Source organism: Rhinopithecus roxellana, chromosome 18, assembly GCF_007565055.1.
Source record: "Rhinopithecus roxellana isolate Shanxi Qingling chromosome 18, ASM756505v1, whole genome shotgun sequence".
In the NCBI taxonomy this organism is placed as follows: Eukaryota; Metazoa; Chordata; class Mammalia; order Primates; family Cercopithecidae; genus Rhinopithecus; species Rhinopithecus roxellana.
In genome coordinates, this window is record NC_044566.1 from 21,653,883 (window position 1) to 21,680,976 (window position 27,094).

The 27,094-nt window shown below is 36.9% G+C and overlaps 1 pseudogene; it reads left to right on the top strand.

The window, feature by feature from the left end:
• LOC104677777 overlaps nt 1–27,094 on the top strand; it is a 44,496-nt pseudogene that overhangs the window by 10,433 nt on the left and 6,969 nt on the right.

A 27,094-nucleotide genomic window follows, 5' to 3' on the forward strand; every position in this document is an offset into this window, starting at 1 on the left:
TTCCACTATGTTTCACCTATATCAGATTATATGAAAACATGCATTATTTTTATCTTTCTAATTTAAATAACCTTTCTTATCTGTGGTATCAAAAATTAAAACTCAGCACTTCTGAGGACTCTCCCTCTCCAGGGCCTGATAAAGTTCAGAGGAAGTAAATTTTCCAGAACCCTGTGGTTCAGTCCTGTAATCTTAGTTTACACTGTGCCCTGCAGGAACATATATTGTCTGAGACCTGAGGTTTGTATGCAGGTGGATGCTTTGGCTGTTTCTGTGTTATATCTGGATACAAGGAGATTTGCAGAATTTGGCAGTACCTGGTCAAGCCAGCCTTCCTGGACCACAACCTGCCACCATCCTCCTCCAAGATCCTAGATGTTCTACACCATCTTTAAAAAGGAATGTTAATAAAAACCTTAACACCCACACATTCAAAATCACAATCTCCTTCCTATTTTGGCTCTTGAGGGCTCTCCTTTCACCCTCATTGGCAGTTTCTGCCTCTTTCTGCCAATCACTTTCTTTCACAGCTTCCAGCCCTGCAAAATTCTCCGTGGTCTCCCCATCTGCCCTTAATTCTTTGGGGTGGGAGTAGTTGAATAAGAATTGAAATGTTATCTTTTTTATTTTCTTTATAACATATCTTGTTTCATCAGTATATAATGCTGCTATTAATTTAATCAGCCAAATGTGAGACCTTAAGAATCATTTGATGTTTTTCCTTCTCAGTTCATCATCAACTTTTAATGTTTCTACTCTAGATGTCTCTCAAATCCTTCCTCTGCTCACTGTCTTTACTGCCATGAACTTAGCGAAAGGTCCCATTATTATGCCCTTATTCATCTCCCTGCCTCCAGCCTCAATTCCTTTTAATCAATGTTCTAAGCTCTCGATGGAGCAATATTTCTAAAATACAGATCTCATCTTGCTGCCACCTACACCACACCCACCTGCTTTAAACCATTTATTGGATTTTTTAAAAAAATTTCCTTTGCCTAGAATTTAACTAATTACCTAGTTAATGATAGTTGCTATGTACTGAAGATTCCCTCAGTGCCAAGCATGAGTACAGGCTGTATATTCTTGATCTCTTTTGGTCTACTATATCCTTGTGATATATATTACCCCATTCTAAGATGATGAAACTGAGAATTGGAAAGCTTGATTAATTGGCCCAAGTAATCTACTTTTACTGATGGAGATAAAACTCCTATCCGGATCTCTCTTAATCACTTATCACCCACATATAAATCTTCCCTACTGATCCACGTCTTTGCCAGTTCCTGTCACACCACATGTGTTCTAGTCAAACCAAAGTACTATTTTGTTATCCATTTGTTTGCTTCCCCAAGAGCCTGTCATAATTTTATCCCTTTAAATGTGTACTTCACTCTGTTTGTAACATTGATCATGGGTTTCTTTCTTAGCCCAGTCCAAATTGAACTTAGGGCAACAAAAGTGTCATCAATGCTAGGAAAATGTCATCAATGCTAGGAAAAGCAATGTTCATGTTAGGTGCCCCTCTTAAGCAACTAGAAAGTCCTATGCACACCACCGTCATTTGCTCTCTGCTGTTGCCAGTTTTTTTTTTTTTTCCTTTGAGTATTTTCACAGTAGGAAGGGATCTTCTTGAGAGTGAGAGCTCTCTTTTTCACTTTTATATAACACCAGAAAGATGACAATTGGTAATAGGCATATGGACACAAATGAAGACAACTTTACTAAGTAAATGAAGAAACGAGTAAATTAATGAATTTTGATGTTGTTCAGACTATACTGACCTTTCATTCTTTAGTTACCATGCAGACTGGTGATGACATCCTTCATGAGTCCAGTGATGTCTTTGGATCATGATGTTCTTTTTTCGATTGTCTCACTGCCTCTGTTAAGGTTTCTGTATAGGTTGCAAAAACCCAAAGCTGTAATTTGCTTCTGTTAGTTTCCTTTTTGAGTCCCAATGTTCTCAGTTCATTCACTTCAAACTTTCCCTATTTTATTGGAATCATTAATGACCTAGTATTTCATTATTATTTTTGCTCTCTATTCATGAATCAGTCATCTTCTTTGACAAGCTGGATGAACATTTTTTTTTTTGAAATTTTAAAATTAAGACAATATTAATTTTCTTGTCAACATACCTATCTGTGGTCAGCAGAATTCTAGGATGGCCCCTAAAATTCCTGTCGCCTGATGGACACTCTGTGCATTCCCTTCTGCTTGACTATGGACAGAACCTCTAAATTTAAAGGGATAGTAACTCTTGTGATTATGTGACATTATATAAGACTCCATCCATTACAGCAGACCTGAGGGAGAGTCTCCTGCTGGCTTTGAAGAAACAAGTTTCCATGCTGTGACAGAGGCATGTGGATGGAATCTGAGAGCAACCTTCAGGGGCTGAGACTAAACTCTGTCTGACAACTATCAAAAAACAAAGTGAGGGGGCGAACTTTGGTTCTACAAACAAAAGGAACTGAATTCTATCAAAAAAAACATGCCAACTTGAACAGTGGACTCTGAACTTCAGATGAGATAGTAGTCCCTGCCAACTTTGAATTCAACCAGAGAGACCCTGAGCAGAAGTCCCTGCTTACCTGTGCAGCACTCCTGAACCATGGAATCGGTCATGTAATAAACGTGTGTTCTAAACTGCCACGGGAGTGGTCCTCTGTTATGCCACAATAGGAAATGAATGCACTAGTCCTCATTTCTGTCAATAACCCTGTGGATATTGCTGGTATCGCACTTTCATGCGTCTTAGTTAACAACGGGACAGATTGTATTGTCATTGTATTGGTCTCTTCCTTTTTCTAATGGAGACTAACCTCAATGCTGCCTTTATACTGTTTTTCACAGATCTCCATGAAATCTGAGAGGTTTTGCTTAACAATGCTTTACTCTGCTCCACTGGTTAGATACAATCCTGTCTGCTTCTAACAAATTGCCACCATTTATCAGCAATTAACACCGGCCTAAAATAGAAGGGAAAGAAACCCCAAGGATTAGAGAGGAAAATTTCACTTTCTGACCTTCCAATCTGTGCTTAAAAGGCAAGCATTGAATTTGTGTATTGCTAGAGTGTTATTAAATGGAATCCTTAACTTGAATAATACAAATATATATTTGCATAGTAATTTGAACATTAATCTTCACAATACAATGAGAAGTCATGAGATATATTATTATCTTCATTATATCATGTATTTGATTTCAGCAAGGTTATTTAAAGGATAGTAATAAAGCTGATTGTGGAGTTAGTTTCTTTTACTATAGAATTCCTACGCATGCTGCATGCCTGCCCTGCTCCCTAAGAAAATATAATCACTTATTTATGTTTTTTGTTTCAAACATCATAGTATTCATAAACTCTTACTGAATTCTGTCTTTTTTAAAATGCTGCTTCTTTTTCCAAATATTTTTAGAAAAATTTTCAAATATGTAGCATAGTTGAAATAATATTATAGTGTCCATTAATATATCTGTCAAATGTCTACCATTGACATGGTACTGCATGTTATTTATATCTATGCAACATTTTATCCATCTATTATTCCATTTTATTTATGATGTCTAAAAAGTAAAATTTAGAAGTCAGTTCAGCTTTCCATAAATAGCATGCACATCGTTACTTAGAATTCACCATTTTAATTATTTTTCTTTTGAGATTTTACTTACAATAGAAAGCACAGATCTTAAGTGTACAGTGTCTCAGGTTTGATAAAGGTATGTACCTTTTTAAGACACCCAGAACAAACTGATCTATTGTTCCAGATTATAAATATTAAGATCTTTTGTGTAACATCTACAACAATATTCCTCTAGCCTTAAAGTACTTGCCAAACTCAAAACTTGCTTAAACTGTCAGTTTTCCTTCTTAACTTGAACCTGCAGAACATACTTTTCCAGCCTTGCTTACCCGGAGGCCATTTGCTTTAGAAAACTACTTTGCTTAGCACCACACATTCTTGTTTCCTTGTTCTTTTTACTCCTGATCAACCTGCTTCCCTGAGACATATAAAACGTTTGCTTATGGTCAGAAGGCAGGGGAGTATTACTTTCACAGTGACCCTCAAGTTAACCATGAATAAAGACCTTCTTTTTGCAGATCCACTCTGTGGTGCTTTGTTTCAGGGCATTTTGACAAGTGAACATAAAGTTCTTTGCTTTAGATCACAAAATGGTACTAAGTTATTACATAATTAATGGGAATGCTGTTTCCAATTAACCAGTATATAGATGGTAAATTGATCAGTAGATGTGCCTTATTTTCGTATGTATATTTCTGTTTTTGTTGTTACCGTTGTTGTTGTATTTGCTTTTTTTTTCCGTTTGCTAATACTATCTTTTTTATTTTATTAAAGGAAAAACACTTCTAAGCAGGAAAGAACACAGAAAGACATAGGAAGAGCATGGCAATAATCCTAATACGACAGAAATTTGATAAAAATTGGATTTTAGACACATGTCCTTCTCTATCAGAAGTGAAAATAATCCCCAAATAGGCATTTGAGGGTGAAAAGAAATTGCAAGTGAGTAGTAAAAAAATGTGAATGAATGCATGTGAATCCTAGTGCTTTTAAGTGTCTGGATCAGTCAAGACTCGGTTCATAAAAGTCTATTTTTTCTTTTTTGGGGGGGACTGAGTCTTGCTCTGTCGCCGAGGCTGGAGTGCAGTGGCACGATCTCGGCTCATTGCAAGCTCCCCCTCCCGGGGTCCATGCCATTTTCCTGCCTCAGCCTCCCAAGTAGCTGGGACTACAGGCATGTGCCACCATACCCGGCTAATTTTTTTTTTGTTTTTGTATTTTAGTAGAGACAGGGTTTCACCATAATAGCCAGGATGGTCTCGATCTCCTGACCTCGTGATCCGTCCACTTTGGCCTCCCAAAGTGCTGGGATTACAGGCATGAGCCACTGCACTGGGCCATGTCTAGTTATTTTAACCAAGAGCTTGTTGCCTATAAAATTTGTGAAAATTTCAAAAGTCCAGATTCTAGGCTGAATCTCAAAGAAACTTTCTCAGAACATATACAACTTGCTCTAGGTTACTCTTTGTATGTTGGAAGCAATAAATCAACAGTTGCCTAAAATTCTGTGTCAGGGCTGAGAACAAGACACTTCACAATATGGCAAGTTGGTCATTGAGAAAACTGCAGGGGCGAGAAGGTTACTCTGACCACCTCCCACCTTTCTCCCCTGATGCATGGTCTAAAGAAAATTCTTTGGCCCTCCTTACCTGGTAGTAGGTTGTAAGAACCTCATTTCCAGGGCGTTCTACCGTATGTCCACAGGCCAAGAAGAATCTGAACATATAAGCCTTGCTAAGTTCCTCCAAGTTTATCACCAGTAGTTCATACCCCATTTTTGTCCAGTCATACTTCTACACAACTATCCAGTTTTATTGAACCTAATATAAAAATAGAGTTTGCCGTGGATCCTTGGGTCTTCACTTCTGAAGGCTCCCATGTCACATTAAACTTTGGTTAAATAAATTTGTTATGCTTTCCTCATGTTAATCTATGTTCTGTTATAGGAGTGTAAGCCATTAACCTTGACATGAGTGAGGAAAATAAATTCCCTTTTCTCCCCTATCACTATCAATGGCTTCTTGCCATCTTGGAATCCGGAGAATGTATAGTATAGCTCCAATGCAGGGATTAAAAGAATAAAGAAGTTGTCACTACAACTACTTCTGCCCTTAGTACTGCTTCTGCACACCCATAAATGTGGAAAACTCTCTCTCTCTCTCTTTATTTTATTTTATTTTATTTTTTGGCAAACTTGCTTTCTAAAAAAACAGAGTGAACAACAGATAACTCCCGTGAATTCTAACTGGAGAAAACAGATTCTATTTAGAACTGAAAATGGAAGTACAAACTAGTATGGGAAATAAACCTCTTAAGACCACAAATATCTTCAACTAGAAAAAAAGCAGGAATGGTTTGAGTGAGCATATTGCCATAAATATTTTAATCTATGTATGGCTAATTTTCACTTTGTCGTGTTACATGTTCTTAAATCTAATTACATAGTTGTGTGGTTTATTGTACATTTAAGAATGCATGCAGGAATATTCAGTTTTTAACTAAGAAAAAAGGTGTCCTTCACAAATATTTTTTTGAACAGGTCATGTTCACATAATTTAAAATAAATTTGAAATTAAATTGAAGCAGTGGATGGCAAGGCAATGGATATGAAATTAAAATGACTGCTCCTTTTGAAGTTAAAAAGTATATAAATTAAAATACGATTCCAATGGACTGGTGTAACAAGACCTTAACTAGTGCCTAGAAGCAAAAACAGTTTCCACTAATTTAATTAGAAAAAAAATCACATGAAATAATTGAACAAAAATGACCACTTATTTCCCAAAGAGTTTCAGCTATAGCCTTTGAAATCAGGTCATAAGTGGAACTCCAAGCTTCTCTTTTCTTTATAGAGCTAGTTGATGCCAAGTGGCAAAAACTGAGAACAAAGGGGTTAACCCAATTTCAAGTTTGTCTTTGATGCACTTCTGAATCTCCTCTTGTGGGAAATGAAAGTGAATTGCTTTAAGTAGTTACAGAGTGGAAATAGATCAGAACAATCAATCTCTGGCCTTGGTAAGAAGATGGTTTAGCTTATTTCTTCTTTGGAACAATATGTCTTGGTTGATTGTATCTGTTTGAAACAAAAAGACCTACAGATATCTGAAGCAAATGCATCATCATTCAACAAGTACAGTCATCTCCATAGAAAACTACTACTGGGAGATTTTATGTTAATCACAATGTCAACAGGGTTTATGTTTACTGGAAAATGTTTCTGTAAATTAGTATTCCCTGTTTCATGTGCTTCTTTATTGAATACTAACAGGCTAGAAAAAGATACAAAATTGGGCTCTAAGTTAATATGCAAGTTTATAATGGGAAAATACTAAATCAGGTTTATAAATAGAAAGAAAACCTCTGTTTTCTTCTTGATAATGAGAGATATTTCATTTCTTATGAATTGCCTCCCTATTGAATAAGGTTTAAAGTGCACACAGTACCCATATGGTCCCCAGAGATCATTTATCATAACTCTTTTCAAATATAACCTCTCTTTCACCTACAAAGAAACTTAGACAACAAAGGCCACTCCTTATGTTCAGCAGAGCATATTTGGATGCAATCTACTATGGCGGAGGTTATGGAACCCTCCTGACCTATAACTAATTCATTATCATAATGCCAAATTTTCACATACACCCACATAAAAAATAACTGGAAAGACGTGCAACAATTGGAGCAATAATGGTAACATCAGCACTGACTTATTTAAAAAGTTCAAGATTATTAAGAACAGAACAGCAGAATACTTCCTGCTTCTTCCTATGTACTTTCAAAAAGAATAGTAGAACAAAAAATCTGCAGCTAAAATCTACAACTTAACTGGGGGAAAAGGTGTCCTTAGGAACTTTAAAACGTGAGAAAATGGTGAAAAACCATTGGCTGCTACAATATCCACATGGCAGCAGCATTTGTTTAGGAGAAAACAGAGCTAACTAAGGCAGCTGGACATCTGTTGGCTTGAAAATAAGATATTAATTTCTGTGCATGAATATACTTAAAATGTTTAATTTAGAAGTTTTTAATTATAATTTAAAAATATATAGCCATGGAGAATATTAGTGAACCACCTTGTTATTTTGAAAAATTGTAAATAAATATCAAAAAATTAGCACTATCCCATTTTCTTGTATGAATTGAACTTTATGGAACCACGTATTTAAAATGAGATACTTCAATTTATATAAATTGTTCAACTTAAAAAATATGATAAATTACACTGTCATTATTTTGCAACCGCACACGAAGAAACTGATCTGTAATTATTACTATTTAAAAACATTGCAGAGAGAAAAACAACATAGTAGTGTTTGCTTCCTGAAAGGAATACACAACGTATAAAATAGTATTGAGCTCTATTTTCTCCCAAAATGTCATACTTTGTTTTGAGCATGACTCTATAACCTTTGTCAGAACATACAAGAAGCAGTGAAAATGTTGTATGACACTATAGGGGTGCTATCAGAAATGTCAACATAATGCGACTCTCTGTAGGATAAATGACCACCTAGAAGTAATGGCATAAATTTTAATACGTTGTGAAAAAATTTAGTCTACAGATACAAGAAGCTAAGAGTAACTTTGGCAGGATAAAAACGGAGAAAATCTAATCTATGCGTACCGTAAGAATACAGTCAAACTCAATGATAAAATTTCAACAGCAATCAGAGAGGTTAAAAACACTTTAAGAGGAACATGATCATAGGAATGACGGCTGACTTCTCATCTTCGATGCTAGAAAGCAAAGCAATGCTATCTTTAAAGCTCGTGAGAAAGGGATAAAGTTACCTTTGAATACTCTATCAAATGAAATAATATTCTAGAAATAAGGATGAAATAATGACATTTTCATATAAGAAAAGCTAAGTGAATTCATTTTTACCTGTGCTACTAGAAATGCTAAATAAAGCTCTTCGTGCTTAAGGGAACAATTAAGTGATAGAGACTCTATCAATAGAAAGAAATGCAAAATAATTGAAATAATAAAGATATGGACAAATATAGACTATTTTAATTTTTCCTTCAATTCATTAAAAGTACTTTAACTCTTCAAAGAAAAAAATTAGAATGTGGTGCACTGTATATTTAGAAGTAAAACATGTTACAATAATATAAAATATGGTAAGGAGTGCAATGGGATGATACTGCAATTAAGTTCTTAGAATTTACCTGAAATGGTACAACATTACTTTTAGTAGACTGATAGATTCATTAGACATGCTTTAGCCTCTGGAGAAACCACTAGAAAAATATACAAAAAATTTCTTCTAAAAAGCAAATTGCAGAAATAACAGAATATTCAAGCAGTTATTTTTAAAAGACATAAAAGAAAAAATAAGCAGATAGCAGAAACATAAACAAATTGAAATAATTTTATTAAATATAAAGAACTAAATACTGCAATTTAAAGTGATTCCATGTCAGACTTGCCTATTCTATGCAGAGATAAGCTGAATGGAAGAAGATGAAAAAAGGATAAACCATACCAAGTAGAAGTTCAAAAAACATTGGATATATTAATATTGTCAAAAAAAGACTTTGAGGCAAGGAGTGTTACCACAGATTAAGAGATAACATATAATAAAAGAGTGATTTCTTTAGAAAAACCTGGCAATACAAAATTAGTGCATATCTAATAATAGAGTAGGAAAATATATGAAGTGACAAAAATAAAAAACAGAGAAGGTCACAATCATACTTAGAGGTTTTTAGCACTGTTTCGTCACTAATTAATAAAACAAGTACACACAAAAAAAATCAGATTTGGGGCCGGGCGTGGTGGATCACGCTTGTAATCCAAGCACTTTGGGAGGCCAAGGCGGGCAGATCACTTGAGGTCAGGATTTCAAGACCACCCCGGCCAACATGGTGAAACCTTGCCTCTACTAAAAATACAAAATTTAGCTGGGTGTGGTGGTGTGTGCTTGTAACATCAGCTACTCGGGAAGCTGAGTCTTCACTCGAACCCGGGAGGAAGAGGTTGCAGTGAGCTAAGATCATGCCTTTGCACTCCAGGCTGGGCAACAAAGTGAGACTCTCTATCAAAAACTAATAATAATAATAATAAGATTTATGTCTTTGGAACAACATTGTCAGCATGAACTAATTTACATTTATAAGATATTATTCCCACCAACTGCAGAATATACATTTTTTTCTAATGCACATAGAACATTCAGTAAGCTCTACTATATTTGGGCCATAAAATCAGACTCAAATTTCAGAATAGTAAAATCTTATACAATATTGTTCTCTGTCTGTAATGATATAAAATTAAACTGGGCACAGTGACTCACGCCTGTAATCCCAGAACTTTGGGAGGCCAAGATGGGTGGATCTCCTGAGGTTAGGAGTTCGAGATCAGCTTGATGAATATAGTGAAACTTCATCTCTACTAAAAATACAAAAATTAGCTGGACATGGTGGCAGATGCCTGTAATACCAGCTACTCAGGAGGCTGAGGCAGGAGGATACCTTGAGCCCAGGAGGTGGAGGTTTCAGTGCACTGAAATCATACCACTGCACTCCAGCCTGGGTGACAGAGGAGACTCCATCTCAAAAAATAATAATAAAAATAAAATAAAATAAAAAATTAAATTAAATTAAAAATCAATAAAAATAAATTTTAAAAGCATCAAATATTTATAAATGAAACAAGAACCTATTGAAATAACCCATTTGTCCAAGAAGAAACACAATGAAAATTTAAAAATATTTAAAATAAATGATAATGAAAACTGCACTTGTCAAAATTTGTGACACGCACTTGAAGGAGTACTTGGAAGGAAATTTATAACTTACATGTTTATATCAGAAAAGGAGAACAGTTTAAAATTAAGGAGCTTATGTCCTTATTAAGAAGCTAAAGAATTATATGATCGTCTACATACCCAGAGAAAATTTATATGAAAAAAACTCTACTCCTGTTCATAATAGAATTACTCATACAAAAATAATTGAAGAAAAATATCTCAGCCTAAGTATGGGCACCTGTAAAAACTTATAGCTAACATCGTACTTAGTGATGATACATTTCTTCTGAGATAAGACAAAAGGCATATTTTCTCTCAGTGCTTCCATTCAACATTATATCCATGGTCCTGGTTAGCACCATAAAGCAAGAAAAATTAAATAAATAAATAAATAAATACATCTTTATATAATAACAGGAAAAGGAAGTATTTTTACACAGGAGGTATAATAGACTATTAATGAAATCTTAAGGAGAGTACTAAATCTTTGAATTAAAAAATGAATTTAGACAGAATAGAAGGTTTATGAAGAAAAATCAGTTGTATTATATATACTAATGACAATTGGAAAATGAAATTATAAAAGACAATTTACATTAACATAAAAAGAAAATACTAAGAAACATGCTTGTTAAATGTGCAAGACCTCTACATTTAAGAGATGAAAATATTACTTCTGAAATTAAGGACGCCAGTGAATAACACAATAAAATATATTTATACATTGGAAAATGTAATATTTCTAAGATGTCAATAATCTAAAAAAGTGTGCTATAGATTCTAAGGAAATCCAACCAAAATAACAGCATATGTTTAGAGAAATTGACAAATTATTTCTAAAATTTATGTAAAAATGTAAAGTACCTCAAAGAGCCAAAGATATCTTGACAGGAAAATCATAGATATACCTGACTTTCTGGCTATTTATAAGTCCACAATAATCATGCAAGTGTGTGGTTGATATAAAAGTAAAGAAATCAGCCAGTGGAACAGAACGGAGAATTCAGAAATTAACCTCACAAATGCTATCAATTAAACACAGACTTGCTAAGGCCATTCAACTGAGAAACGAAAATCTCAAAACATGGTGGTGGAATAAGTGGATGAGCATTGGGGAAAACACATACACACACACACACACACACACACACACACACACACACATCAAATAAAAAACCTTGATCCTTACTGCACAGCACAAGTAAATATTAATTTGGAATCCTAATAGATCTAATAGTAAAAGTAACCTTTTAAATTTCTCAAAGAAAACATAGAATACTTTTGCAATTATTTAGTAGTCAGCGATTTCTTTGAGAAACATAGAACACTAAGCTTTTATGAAAAATACATAAATTGGATATAAACAAAATTTAATTGTTTTCATTTTATAGCACCATTAAGAAAATAAAAATCGGGCCTCATATTGAGAGAAAATATTTCCATATCTAGTAGGTATAACACTTATGAAGGACTTATATCCTAACTTCCAACCTGTAACATGTAACCATATATAATATATATTATATATTATATGACATACATAATACATGTAATGACATAAAGAATATATAATCTCACCTGGTGAGCTGGCTCATGCTTGTAATTCCAGCATTTTGGGAGGCCAAGACGGGCAGATCACGAGGTCAGTAGTTTGACACCAGCCAGGCCAATATGATGAAACGCCGTCTCTACTAAAAATACAAAAATTAGCCAGGCATGGTGGTGTATGCCCGTAGTCCCAGCTACTGGGGAGGCTGAGGCAGAAAAATGGCTTGAACCCCGGAGACGGATGTTGCAGTGAGCCAAGATCGTGCCACTGAACTCCAGCCTGGGTGACACAGTGAGACTCCGTCTCAAAAAAAAAAAAAGAATATATAATATTATATATATGGTTGACATTTTGTTACTGATATATAGAATATTATATAAACTATATGTTTTATCATATCATATACTAAGTTATGTTATATATTACCTATTATATAATTTATAATCTGTTGCATGTATATTTACATATGGTTGTAGATAACCATACATAACTATATAGTTATATTTATATAGATAATTTGTAATTTATACAAAATTATAAATAAAGTAGCCCAGGGTGGTCTACTTTTTGGTGTCCCTCATCTGTCATACAAGTGGAGCAAGTGCAGTCAAGACTCCATCTGCCCTATATTTACATTACATTATACTGTAGTATACTATATTTTACATTAACTGTTTAATATATTGCATTCCTTTTTACATATTTATCACATATTGTGTCATATAAAATAGATATATAGAATATATGACCTATGTATCAAAAATTAGGAAGCAAAAACCCAATTTGACTTTGACCATGATGTGAAAAAATTAGAAAATGCATATACGTTGAGGATAACAGTAAAACATTTTAAAAATCTGCATTGATAGTTGTTTTATAAAGTCCAACTTACACCAACTTCAAGACCATGCAATTCCACACCCAACTACTTACACAAGAGAAACAAAGGTGTATGTCCAGAAGAACCATTTACACATTACTTATGTTTATAGAATCATTATTAATAATGGCAAAACACTGAAAGCAACTCAAATGTCCATCAACATTAGAATGGATAAAATGGGATACATTGGTATACTGCAATATCAGTCAATAATAATAAAAGACTGATACATGGGGCCAGGCACAATGGCTGACACCTGTAATCCCAACACTGGGAGACCAAGGTGACAGAATGCCTTGAGCCCAGGAGCACGAGACCAGCATCGGCAACATATATAGCAAGACTCCATCATCACAAAAATTACAAAAATTAGCCAGGCATGGTGGCTTGCACTTGTGGTCCCAGCTACTCGGGAAGCTGAGGTGAGAGGATCACTTGAGTCCAGGAGTCTGAGCCTGCAGTGAGCTAGGATAGAGCCACTGTACTCCAGCAGGGGCAACAGAGTGAGACCCCACTTTAAAATAAAATAAAATAAAATAGTAAGACTGATACATAGGAAGACATGGCTGAATTTTATAAACATTTTTGAAAGGAATATTTCAGTTGCAAAATAATAAGTCTGATTTCATATATATGAATTTCTGGATCAGACAAAATTAATTTTTGTTAGAAAATGTGAATGATGGGGTGACGATAAAAACTGGATGGAGGCATAAGGGAAGTCTATGGGGTGATGGAAATGTTTTCTGTTTTGACTGGCGTATAGTGTACATGATATACACATTAGTCAAAACTCAAGGAATTGTCACTTAATCTGTGCATTTCATTGTATGTAAATTTTACCTTAATTGAAAAAGTAGATGGAAAGAGGAACAGATACAAATATTAAGAATACTTAAACACCCTATTGCAATATATGGACTTTCTTTGTATTGAGATCCAAAAATATAATATGTTAAAATCACTTGTAAGACTCTTATAATATGAATACTGGCAAAACATTATGGCATTACTGTTCATTTCTTAGGGTGAAAGTGATATTTTCAGGACAGTTCTTCAAGTGGTTTTGGACTGAGTTAGTTGTCCCCACCTTCTTGCTTATAGTTCTCAACAATAAGTGTAGAATGTGCTAGGAATGCAATATCCTTAGACAGAGAGAAACTGCCTGGAACTTGTCTCTCTCTCTCTCCTAGGAAATGTAACATCTTGAGTTAGGGAGAAACTATCTGGAACAAACTGGAGCTTTGTTCCTCTCTCCTTTGGGAGCAGGATGGGCTTCAAAGCTTTGGCCAGTGAGTCACATGCTCCTGAGATAGTGGCCCAGGGTGGTGTACTCAGATGTTGTGCAAGTGGACCACATGCAGTCAAGACTTCATCTGCCCTGGGTAACTTTCCTGAACCTTGGGGATCAGCTCACAATGGATCCAAGACTTCTTATTTCCCTTCTTACCCATCTATAATTAATAAACCTGCTTTAAATAACTTTTGCACATGAATATGTTCCTTCTCGCATTGGTAACAGTGCAGCCCAGGCTGCAGCGGGTGGAAGGGTTTGGACTCCAATTCCTGGTGGTTCACATGATGATGATCCCTGCAATCCTCCCCACAATGGGAGTGCTCTTTTGGTGAACCTGCTTCCCAGAGTTATGTTACATTTTTTAAAGCCTTTATATTTTAGAAACATATATTGACATACTATTTGGTGTCTGACATTTGGGAATACTAACTGCATTAGATGAAGATAAACTAAGATTGGCCATGTATGAATCATGGGTGTAATGAGTACATTATACCACACTCTATAGTTTTATTTATGCTTTAAAACTTATGTAATATTTTTGAAAGCATACCTTATTGATTGTGCATATATAGTGTAGCATTGTGGGTACAAATATTTAGAAGACTCAGTTATTTTCAAGAAACTTATGATTTAGATGAAATGCCAAGTGATAGTAAAACCAGCTGAAATAATTTTAACACAATTACTTTTGTATGATAAGAGATTTTTTGGGAAGACCAAAGATCCTGATTGGTTGAAAACCAGTCCCAAAGGAAAAATATTCTTGAGTTAGGGTGGGTGGAACAAGGGGGTTGAAGAGTGAGGGCAAGAATGTCACAAAAAGAGGGGAAGTCAAAAACAGAGAAAACACAAGTTGTAAACTTGATACTTGACCTTACACTGAATTTGCCAACAGAGAATCAGTTCAGGGACAAGCTCTACCTTGCTAATCAATGCACACAGCTTGCCTATGACTGTTCAGGATCCATGCTGCATACTATGATTTAATAAATAGAGAACAGTCAAGTCTTGGAAAAAAAATTAAGAAAGGAGTAAGATTTTTTAAATAAGGATAAGGATCTGAAAAATAAAATGAAATTAGACAAATTTGGATTGTAAAATGAGACAAATTTTTGCAGACGGGAAAAAAGACATGGGGGACAAAGAAAGTGGATGAGTCATTAGTAGGGTCGTGACTACCTGGAAGAATATATTTCGGCTTAGTAGATAAACCCTAGCTGTGATATAAACTCATGTTGGAAGAAATATTTTTTCCATCATTTTATTATGATGCACAGGGTGGCTATGAATGGATTAAAGATGTCCCATGATCTTTAACCACATTATCCGTGGAACCACTCAATGCAGCCTGGTCCAGCCAGGAGCATGTTCCTCCAGGAACTTCAAACAGTATACTATTTTGTCACAACGTGAAAGAAACATTGTGAAATATTGTTCTAACTGAAGGCTTACGAACTTCCAAAGGATTACTGGGCTACTCCATTTTTGGTCCCTGAATGGAGGGATAAGAGGCACCTGTTGAAGTGTGGCTGAGAAAAAACCAAGTTCAGGTATTGGGGTTCAGTGGCACTTTACCTTGGCCAGAAGGGCCAATTCAAATTTGGTTACTGGTAATTAATGTAAACACTCCTTTTTCAGCTTCTACTTTTGAATCTAATGCTTGTATTTGAGTGATTTTTCCCCAGGAAGAATATAATATATAATAGCATTATATTGATAGTAACTGTGTCTTATGTAATGATATTTCCATATCGTTTCCTCAACTAAGTATGTCAGCCTTTCTGCATATCAGCAAAGCATAGCCGAGCAAACCAAGACCAGAGTTCTGAATTCTTAGTAACTCCTTTTAGTCAGCTATTCTGTACACAAAGGCACTGTAGAAAGGACATTTAAAAAATTGTATGCATTATTACATTCCTTTGTTTAACTTTTCTCTTTTCTGTCTGTCGCATTACTTTTAAGTAAAAACAGTGGAGGTCATTGTTGGTTGGCTGACTGACCCTATGGACAACCACTTTCTCCAAATTTAGCTTCCAATCACTGGTCTAAAGTTGCTCAAATAAGTCTATTCGGGCCAATAAAATACAAAAAGCTTTGTGAAGTATGGCTTCCATGAAAGTCTATTATGGGGCAAATAGGCTGTGAAATTATTGTGTCCGTCTTTTGTTCATCTGGATTGCAATGCCCTAAGTGATGTTGAAGTGAAGCAGGCACCTTGCAACCACAGAAAAGCTCACTCCACTTGAAAAATAACAGAGAAAGGAATTCTAAAGGATGCTTACGTACCTGCTAACACTGGAACTCTTGTATTAGCCCAGGACTATTTCAAACTTCTGTATATGTAGAGGCAGAAAAAAGAATATCTGTTTAAGACAGTTTATCAGGTTGGTGGTTGTGAATACTCAGTTCTTCTGTCTGAACAGATTTTTAAATGCTTCTGTTACAGGTTCAATTTATAGTCTCTCTAAATTTAAAAAAAGAAAAATACTCTAGTTGGTCAGTCTACTGGCTTGTTTTAGGAGGTAAGAGTGATAGTTTTCTAAATAATCAGTGGGGACATTAAGGTGAAAAGGTTTTCATTGCCTGCTTCATCTTCAGCATCACTTAGTGCACTCCAGGTCAGAGAAGAACAAAGGACAAAATGTTTTCACAGCCTATTTCTCCCTTTATGGGTTCTTAGAAGCCTCATTCTGTGAAGTCAGCTTATATCTCACTGGTTAGAACAGAGTTATCTGGACACCCCTAAAGCAGTGATTACTATTTTGGACACTGTTAGTGTCAGGAAAGAGAACAGCAGGTAATCACTGGTGAGGCAAACCTTGCTCAATTTCTCCATGAGGTGCTGTGTCTATATGTGCACGTGGGGTCAATATTTGAAATTAAGACAAGTCTCTAATGAAAACAAGTCTAGAGCCACATTTCGTAGTTCAGCGTGGTCCCACACAGATAATTTCAAATTATTTTACAAAATCCTGCTAATAATGAATGTCAGAGTATAATAGGCTAAGAAACTGGACTTATTAAAATAGCAAATTTATTGAAATCAGAAAGCAAAATGAATATTGTGAAAGAATAATTCAGTGCCTAAATCAAAGTTTTTGTTAAAAAGCAATATACAATTTTTTCCTACTTATCAAAATTACAGGTCAGACTCCCAAATATTTTTTGACATTTTTATATTTTCTAAATTCCTCTACATATGTATTATATTTAGAGAATAATTTGAAAGATAGAGAAAAAACTTCCTTTTGGGCCAGGCCTCAGACTCACTAGTAGCTGGGATTACAGGCACATGCCACCAGGCCCAGCTAATTTTTATATTTTTAGTGAAGACATGGTTTCACCATGTTGGCCAGGTTGGTCTTGAACTCCTGACCTCAAGTGTTCCACCCACCTCGGCCTCCCAAAGTGCTGGGATTATAGGCGTGAGGCACCGCACCTGGCCCATTTCCTTCTTGTTAAATTGATATTGTAGATCAGCTCACTCTGCCATTATTACTATTTTCATGCTATGACATAGGCAGGGAGCATATATCCAGAGAATTTATAACTTACAAGTCAAGATTAAAAACTCAAGAATAATTTTCTTCCCAGAATTCATTGACTCAGTTACTACTGTTCCAGGTAAATTTTTGAGTTAATGTACAGTTTGACTTCTTTGCAGCCCATTCTACTTAAAAGAATAAAAATTAACATTCACAATTTGGAGGTTAACAATTTGCACATTCCCTATCCATACAGAATAGGAATAAGGACAAATGGATTAACTTATTTCCAAAAGCAAGTTGCTTGCAGAAATTCACATTGCTCATACTATTTATTTATTCTTTCAAAAATACTCATTGAGATCCAACAAGAGCCAGAAATTATATTCAGCACAGGTTATGAAATGATAAAGAAAAGGTATCAACTATACCAAGAAACCTATATCAGGGCTGCCCAGTTTTCTCCTGGGCCCACAAGTATAGTAAAACCTGGCAGCACAATGTGGCAAGTGCTAGGACAGAAGTATACATGTGATACTATGAATGGACTGAGGACAGAGAGTTAAATGTTCTGGAGCTGGAAAGGAGAGGCAACGGTGGTGAGAGGTACCACTAAATCATTTTTAGTGGAAGTGATGAAAGCAACCTTGACCTTTAGTAAACCAAAATTGTCCTGAGTTTATGGCTTAATAATAATGTATTCTCAACAAGAAAAATTTCTTACAAACCCATGCTGTATACATCTATACAAACACAAAGAAGAGATATATTAAAAATGTACATGAGTTAGAAGATATTGGAAGTCAAAGTAATTTTATTCAGCAGTCACAATATTATAGAGTTCGTCATTATGAGTTCTGGGTAGCACCCAAGTTGTTTCAAAGTTAGATTACGGATATTGTCTTTAACTTGTGTTTGTACCTTTCTTCCCATGACAATGACACACTATTATCAATAAGACTACAAAATCTTTTGAAATAGCTGGATTTAAACAATACATTAACGCACTTACCTTGAAATATCATTTCCTATAGTTCCTCTTCCTCTTTACTTCTACTGATTCCTACGTATGAATCAGTCTCTTGTTTTGTTATCTCAGTTAAGAGCAACATTAATTTAAGAGAAATTAGGTAAAAGAAAAAAAAAAAAAGGCCTATTGACAATTTTTGGGTTAACTTGAAGATTGTTTTTGTTTGTTTGGTTGGTTGGTTGTTTTCTGGAGACGGAATCTCACTCTGACTCCCAGGCTGGAGTAGATGCATTGGCGTGATTTCTGCTCACTGCAACCTCCACTTCCCAGGTTCAAGCGATTCTCTGCCTCAGCCTCCGGAGTAGCTGGGTTTACAGGCATGCACCATCACGCCTGGCTAATGTTTGTATTTAAAGAAGAGACAGGGAGTTGTTGGCAAGGCCTGAGTCCTGTCCTCTTGCTCTCCTCCCCAAACAGCGTGAGCTTCACCACTCGCTCCACCTTCTCCATCAATGACCATTCCCTGGGCTCTGTCCAGGCATCCAGCTAAGGTGCCCGGCCAGTCAGCAGCACCAGCATCTATGCAGGCCCCAGGGGCTCTGGTTCGCGGATCTCTGTGTCCCTCTCTGCCAGCTTCCTGGGTGACATGGGGTCCTGGGGCCTGGCCATGGGGATGGCAGGGGATTTGGCAGGAATGGGAGGCATCTAGAACGAGGAGACCATGCAAAGCTTGAACGACTGCCTGGCCTCCTACCTGGAGAGTGAGGAGCCTGGAGACTGAGAACTCGAAGCTGCAGAGCAAAATCCTGAAGAGCAAAATCCGGGAGCACCTGAAGAAGAAGAGACCCCATATCAGACACTGGAGCCATTACTTCAAGACCACTGAGGACCTGAGCCCTCAGATCTTCACGAATACTGTGGACAATTCCCGCCTCCTTCTGCAGATCAACAATGCCCATCTTTCTGCTGATGACTTTGGAGTCAAGTATGAGACAGAGCTGGCCATGCGCCCATCTGTGGAGAGTGACATCCATGGGCTCCACAAGGTCACTGATGATGCCAATGTCACTTGGCTGCAGTTGGAGACAGAGATTGAGGCTCTCAAGCAGGAGCTGCTCTTCATGAAGAACTACGAAGAGGAAGTAAAAGGCTTACAAGCCCAGGTTGCCAGCTCTGGGTTGACCATGGACGTAGATTCTCCCGAATCTCAGGACTTCACCAAGATCATGGCAGACATTCGGCCCAGTATGATGAGCTGGCTTGGAAGAACTGAGAGGAGCTGGACAAGTACTGGTGTCAGCAGATTGAGGAGAGGACCACAGTAGTCACCGTGCAGTCCGCTGAGGTTGGTGCTGCTGAGATGACACTCACGGAGCTGAGACATACAGTCTAGTCCCTGGAGATCAACCTGGACTCCATGAGAAATCTGAAGGCCAGTTTGGAGAACAGCCTGAGGGAAGTGTAGGCCCGCTATGCCCTGCAGATTGAGCAGCTCAATGAGATCCTGCTGCTCCTGGAGTCAGAGCTGGCACAGACCCAGAGAGAGGGACAGCACCAGGCCCAGGAGCACAAGGCCCTGCTGAACATCAAGGTCAAGCTGGAGGCTTGCCACCTACCACAGCCCACTGGAAGATGGCGAGAACTTCAATCGTGGTTGTTTTGTTTTATGCCACCACCGGTGCAGGCGCCAGAGAAGAGGCAAGTAGGCAAGGTAAAAAATAAACTTTATTAGCTAGCCAATGTGAAGGAGGAAAGAGCGAGGTTCACGGGTTTCCGGCAGTGGAGGCCAAGGAAGTCGCTCCTGTGTTCTCCGGCAGGGTTCCTAGGTCCGCATATGAGGAGAGGCTGAGGAAGTTCGCGCGGCACGTCTGCCGGGAGTGGCTTTTCTGTCTAGGGCTTGGGAATGGGAGGGCAATAGGCGAGACACGGGCCTGTCAGGGGCGTTCAGTAGGCGCGGCCAGGTGAGTTTCGGTTTCCCCGATCGGAGGTCACGTTGGGCCTGCGCAGTTGGTCTGCATTTTTCCAGGGCGCAGGCTGCATTTTCCCGCCCACGAGTAAGTTGGTGATGAAGAACCTGCAAATGCGCCATCTTAGTCGTCTTTGTTCGCAGGGTACTCTTTGGGGAGTAGGAGGCCAATAAGAAGTTCAGAGGTAAAAACAAATAAATTAATAAAAAAAAATAAAGTAGAGACAGGGTTTCACTGTGTTGGCCAGGCTGGTCTCTAACTTCTGACCTCAAGTGATCCACTCTGCTTTGGCATCCCAAAGTGCTGGGATTACAGGCATGAGCCATCGTGTGCCACGACTTGAAGATTTTTCTGATAGAACTGCTTTTTTACAGAATATGTTATTTCAACTATTTTCCTTAGTCAAAAAGATGAATCCCATAATAACTGAAGTTTAAAATGTATGGATATTTTTGGAACATAGAGACAACACTCAAGTTTTTTGTGATATTCATTCATAAAGAGCTCATAGATCTCTGTTAAAATTTTGAAAGTGATCAAACACAATCACTTTATTATTATTAAAGATTATAATAAAATGCCAATCATGACAAATTAGTTTTTGATAACTACTAGGCAGCATTGTTTGAAATGATTTAGGATTAATATTTAACTGTCTATTCAAAATCTTTTATAGTATAAAAGATTCTTTATGAGCTTGTTGATTTTGATGTTTGAAAAGTGCTTACTACAGTTTCCCTATTATTAAGACAAAGGAAGAAAAGAAACTTGGTTAAACCAGAGAGAATGTTAAAAATTATGACCGGGGAAGTTTTATTTGTGAAGGCTTTTATAAAATATTTACCCACAAACAAATACAATGAAGGGACCACAATGTTGCAACACTCAGATTCTTCAGATGCCAATCTCAGTCAGAGCTGCCCTAGGCCTTACTCAAGAGAAAGTTACACATCAAAGGAAAGGTGATAAGGTTCTCATCACACAGTTAAAAAACCTTGCAACTCTCCTTGACTTTCTTTTCTCAAGATGGTTTTGAAGTGATTGAAATAGGTAACATTCTGTCCAAATAGTGTTACGTGAAAGGAATTTCTAAAGGAAATCTAGCTGCTGCCAACAATTTGCCCACATAATTTTCTTTTGGTCTTTGTATGTAGCATCGTTATTCAAGTAATATTTATTGATTTATGAACATTCTTAATTGGCTAGGTTCTCTATGAGTCATAATTAAGAAAATACAGTACCTCACATTAAAAAATGTTCTGAAACCAGAAGTTTTTATTTTAAAGAAATACATAATTTTCAATAATTGTCAGATTATTATTGTACATTATTTGCCTTCAAGTGCTGAGTATTAAGAAAAGAGACAAATGGGCCAGGCGCAGTGGCTTATGCTTGTACTCCCAGCCCTTTAGGAGGGCTGAGGCGGGCGGATCACGAGGTCAAGAGATCGAGATCATCCTGGCCAACTAACATGGTGACACCCTGTCTTTACTAAAAACACAAAAATTAGCTGGGCATAGTAGTGCATGCCTGTAGTCCCAGCTACTTAGGAGGCTGAGGCAGGAGAATTGCTTGAACCTGGGAGGCGGAGGTTGCAGTGAGCCGAGATAGTGCCACTGTACTCCAGCCTGGGTGACAGAGTGAGACTCCATCTCATAAAAGAAAAAAAATGACAAAAAAAGAAATTAAAAAAACATTTTGCCATTTCAAGATTGTTTTTTATATTTTCAAAATGCTGAACAATTATGTATATTACCTGGCTGACTGGCTATTTTATTCAAGCACTTAAGGAAATAACCATACTTTTTTTATCACACACACTTTCTCCATTGGTTTGGGTGTGTTCGTATAGTTTTTCTCTTCTGTGGAAAGAGATGACTGCAGACTTGATTATGAAAGAATCATACTTGCATGGGAAATAAGGTTTTACTGCTCTATGAAAAAAAATTTTTTTCTTCCTAAAATCTAGCTATGTAAAAATTTCTTTTTTTATTTTTCTTTTTTTTCCTCTGTCACCCAGGCTAGAATGCAGCGGCGTTAGCTCAGCTCACTGCAACCTCTGCCTCCCGTGTTCAAGTGATTCCCTTGCCTCAGTCGCCTGAGTAACTAGGATTACAGGTGTGCACCACTACACCCAGTTAATATTTCTATTTTTAGTAAAGATGAGGTTTCACCATGTTTGCCAGGTTGGTCTCGAACTCCTGACCTCAGGTGACCCAACTGCCTCGGCCTCCCAAAGTGCTGGGATTAGAGACTGAGATGCCGTTCCCGGCCTGATGTAAAGATTTCTAAGAATATTCTTGCTCTTGTATTTGGAATGTAAGAAAACTTGATGTATGGGATTATTTCAATATTAGGAGAGACTTAAAACTTCCTGATTTATAAAAGCTTCATCTTTTTAATTTTCTGAACCTAATTATGGCACTATATTTATGGATTAAATAAGAGAAACAAAACAGCTTAAAATTCACACTCTTATAATGTCTTTTTTTCCCAAACATTTTAGTTCTATATTAGTATGTTCAATACTGTAGCATCTTCTTTTAAAATAAAAACTTCTGTTGATGTAGTGGCTATAAGTAACACTGTACACCTGGCTATTAGACTAGAACTAAGATCATATTCAGAATTATCCAGCATTGAATATCCAATATACCAGTATATTCACTGCTGGCCCCAGTGTTATCTCAGAGAGAAGTGCCTTTTTGAGAAATAGGTTTTCATGGTAACAAATCCACAATATTTTAGTTCGGAGAATTATGAAAGCTGAAAATACTTTAAATCATGTTGAAGTTTAGAAACATAAATGAAGGCTAAAATCTAATTTCTGATATCAATAGGAGTTTAAGAGATAAAAATAAATACACAACATCTTTATCAGTCTTAAGGAGATGATGTATCAATAAATAATGGGATCCATTCTCTCGGTCAGCCTCCAGAGGCCCCTGGAGGTTTCCTACCTAGAAGGCCAAGAAAAGTATACTTCCATCTACTCAAGCAATTTACTCGGCTGTTGCCAAAACTTTATTCTGGGCTGTGTTTGGCAGATAATAAAAGCAGTTCTTTGTGTACACAGAAATTCATCGTATTTCTTAAGCCTCATGTTGCTAGTCAATGGTTATTAGAGGCTCGCAAGCATGTCGTGTATGGGGAGCAAAGGAAGCTGAATACGACCTGAAGTCAAAGGCAGTCCTTCAAGAAAACCATACAGTTTTATTTTTTAATCACTGCCGACAGTGCTCCGTTTCAGTGCGGTTTACGTTCACTGTATTTTTTTGTTCCATTTCCTGTTGTTAGGTAGCTCTCCTCCATTTCTTTTTCTCTTTCTTGCATAGTTTTTCTTTCTGATCAGTATCTTAACCTCTTTCTTCCTGTATTTTAAACTCTCTGTAATAATCTTATTCCTGCTTATAGATAACAGTCTTTTCAGATAGTTTTGAATTTTCATGTTTCTAACCATGGCTTTATTTGTAAACTACTTTTAAACTTATTGAGCACAATCGTACCACATCAAACTTCAGAATAGCTCTCCCTTAGGAGTTAACAGCCCCCTGATGTCTTGGTGACCTGTCCCTGAAAACAATGAGTCACCGCAAATACTCACTTGAGTGCATTAGGTACTAATTCCATGATGTCCTACTTCTCTTTTTACTAATATCTTTGCCCGAACACCGACTTTCCACTCATATTTATACCAACCAGTTATAACGCTCATAATGTTTTACACATCCTAAGTCTGAAATACATGGGCTATCATTAGCAATTCTCCTTAAGCCTTGGTCAGTTTTCTAAATGTTCCCATTACTTCTCCAAATAAGTGAGTTTCTGATAAAGACACCATCTTCTCTGCAGCTTTTTCAGGTGGACTCTTTTCTTTCGTCTCCTAACTAAATAGCTCAGGTTTTAGTGGTGAGGTATAGGACTCACACTGTTCTTCATTACCACTTTCAAATCATTTTTCTATCTTCTGCCTTTAAAACTCACAACTCATGTGACCCAGATGTCAAATGATTATACCATCCCATATTTCCCTATGTAGTTATCATCTACCTCCTGATAATTCTCCTCATTTACTAAAATATCTAGTCCTTCTATTATTAATCTTGGTGATATTATCATCATTCCGATGAAAGATTCAAAAACTTTTCCTCTCAGTTCCTTAACCACTTAGAATTTAATAACATTTCTCCAACTTAGCTCAGCCATTAACTCCCATGGCCACCTCTATTGTCAGTGCTAATGTATCAATTCTAGTCCTATAAGTTCTTGTAAATTCTCAGACTACAGTACTGAGAGGTGAAGCTGACTGGGCTTCTGGGTCGGGTGGGGACTTGGAGAACTTTTCCGTCTAGTTAAAAGATTGTAAATGCACCAATCAGCACTCTGTGTCTAGCTAAATATTTGTAAATACACCAATCAGCACTCTGTCAAAACGGACCAATCAGCACTCTGTAAAACGGACCAATCAGCACCCTATAAAATGGACCAATCAGCTTTTGTAAAATGAACCAATCACCAGGGTGTGGGTGGGGCCAATAAGAGAATAAAAGCTGGCTGCCCGAGCCGGTAGTGGTTATCCACCTGGGTCCCTTTCTATGGTGTGGGTGAGGAGGGCTTGATGTTTTACTGTTAGCAATAAATATTGCTGGTCAGTGATTGGGTCTGTGCTGTTTTTAAAAGCAGTAACACTCACCAGGAGAGTCTGCGGTTTCAGTCTGGAAGTCAGTGAGACCAAGAATCCACTGGAAGGAACCAATTCCAGATACAGTACTATTGCCCTTGCAATTCTTTCTGTCTGTCTGTCTGTCTGTCTTCTTTTTTTGGAGATGGAGTCTCGCTCTGTCCTCTGGGCCCAAGTGTCGTGGTACAATCTCGACTCCTCACTGCAATTCTCCCTTCTGCATTTAAGCAATTCTCCTGTCTCGGTTTCTCGAGTAGCTGGGACTACAGGCATGTGCCAGCGTGCCCAGCTAATTTTTTGTATTTTTAGTAGAGACAGGGTTTCACCATGTTGATCAGGCTAGTCTTGAACTGCTGACCTTGTGATCTGCTGGCCTCAGCCTCCCAAAGCGCTGGGATTACAGGCATGAGCCACCATGCCCAGTCTGTTTTTCATCTTAGTTTATTTCGTGTATAGTGCCTCCATAGTAGGTAGATTGGGCCACGTGACCAAATTCTGGCCAGTGAAATTCAGTGAAGGGTGGGGGCGGGGGTAACCCTGTAGAAATGAAGTTTAGCGAAAGTCGACATGAGCTCTCTGCAACCCCATCCCTTGCTACTCCCAGCCACAGGGATGATTAGGATGATGTCTGGGACTCCAACAGCTAATTTTTGTGTTGGGTTTCTGTTTTGTTCTATTTGAGCAGTCTTTCTTTGATAAATGCCTTTCATCATTTTAATCTTTTTTTTTTCTCTCCTCTTTCTTTTTCTGTCATTTAGCTTATTGGCAGAAGAATTCTTATCCAAGGATTCTGATGCTCTAAATTTAGTTTATTTTTCATATATTTTTTGAAAATTTGTTGGTATTTGTCATATTTCCAGAAGATTTCCTCCACCTTATTCTGCAACCCTCTCATGAAATTTAATGAGTTTTTATTGAAGTACTAATTTTGTATGTATAGGGCTAACACTTAACACTAAAAGGCTGAAAACTGAAAACATTTTTCTTTTGGAAATTAGAATTGTGACTGAGTAACAAATAGAAACCTGTGAATAGTTCATCACCAGCTCTGAGATGGTATTTTGCACATATATGTGATAGGTTTGAATGGATGAACATATGCAGTTTGACATTTGGGCTCATATGTCATCACAGAAAATACCAGTTAAGGGTTAAGCTCTCTGGTCAGGCTCATTGCCTCATACCTGTAATCGCAGCACTTGGGGAGGCCAAGGCAGGTGGAGTTTGAGGTGAGGAGTTTGAGACCAGCTTGGCCAACATGGTGAAACCCCGTCTACATTAAAAATACAAAATTAGCTGGGCATGGTGGCAGGCGCCTGTAATCCCAGCTGCTTGGGAGGTTGAGGCAGGAGAATCCCTTGAAATTGGAGGGTGGAGGTTGCAGTGAGCGGAGATGGCACCGCTGCACTCCAGCCTGGGTGAAAGAGTGAAACTCTATCTCATAAAAAAAAAAAAAAAAGGGTTAAGTTCCCCCATCTCTTCTCCCACAAATACATGAATATATATTTTAAAGTCATATTACTATACACACTATTATGTATTTCTTTAAGAAATAATTTTGAATTTTAGAGCTATCATAACAAATGATGACATAACACATTAATATTTTAACTTTGGTATTAGAATTAAAAATATATATACCTTGGTTTTAACATACCTTAATGCATTTTTCTAAACAAGAAAAATTAACATTGTATCATTATAGTTCACATGACTACAATTTTAAAAAATCCAAATTTGAATATAATATTGTATATTTCTATATATTTTACATTTTCATACATAATTTATCCAAAGTACTTCACAAAAATGTTATGCCATATTTTCTATTTGATTAAATGGAAAGCAATAGAAGAAATAATACTTTTGCAATTGGTAAAATACTCTCTCATACATAGCAATAAATGTTTTCATTAC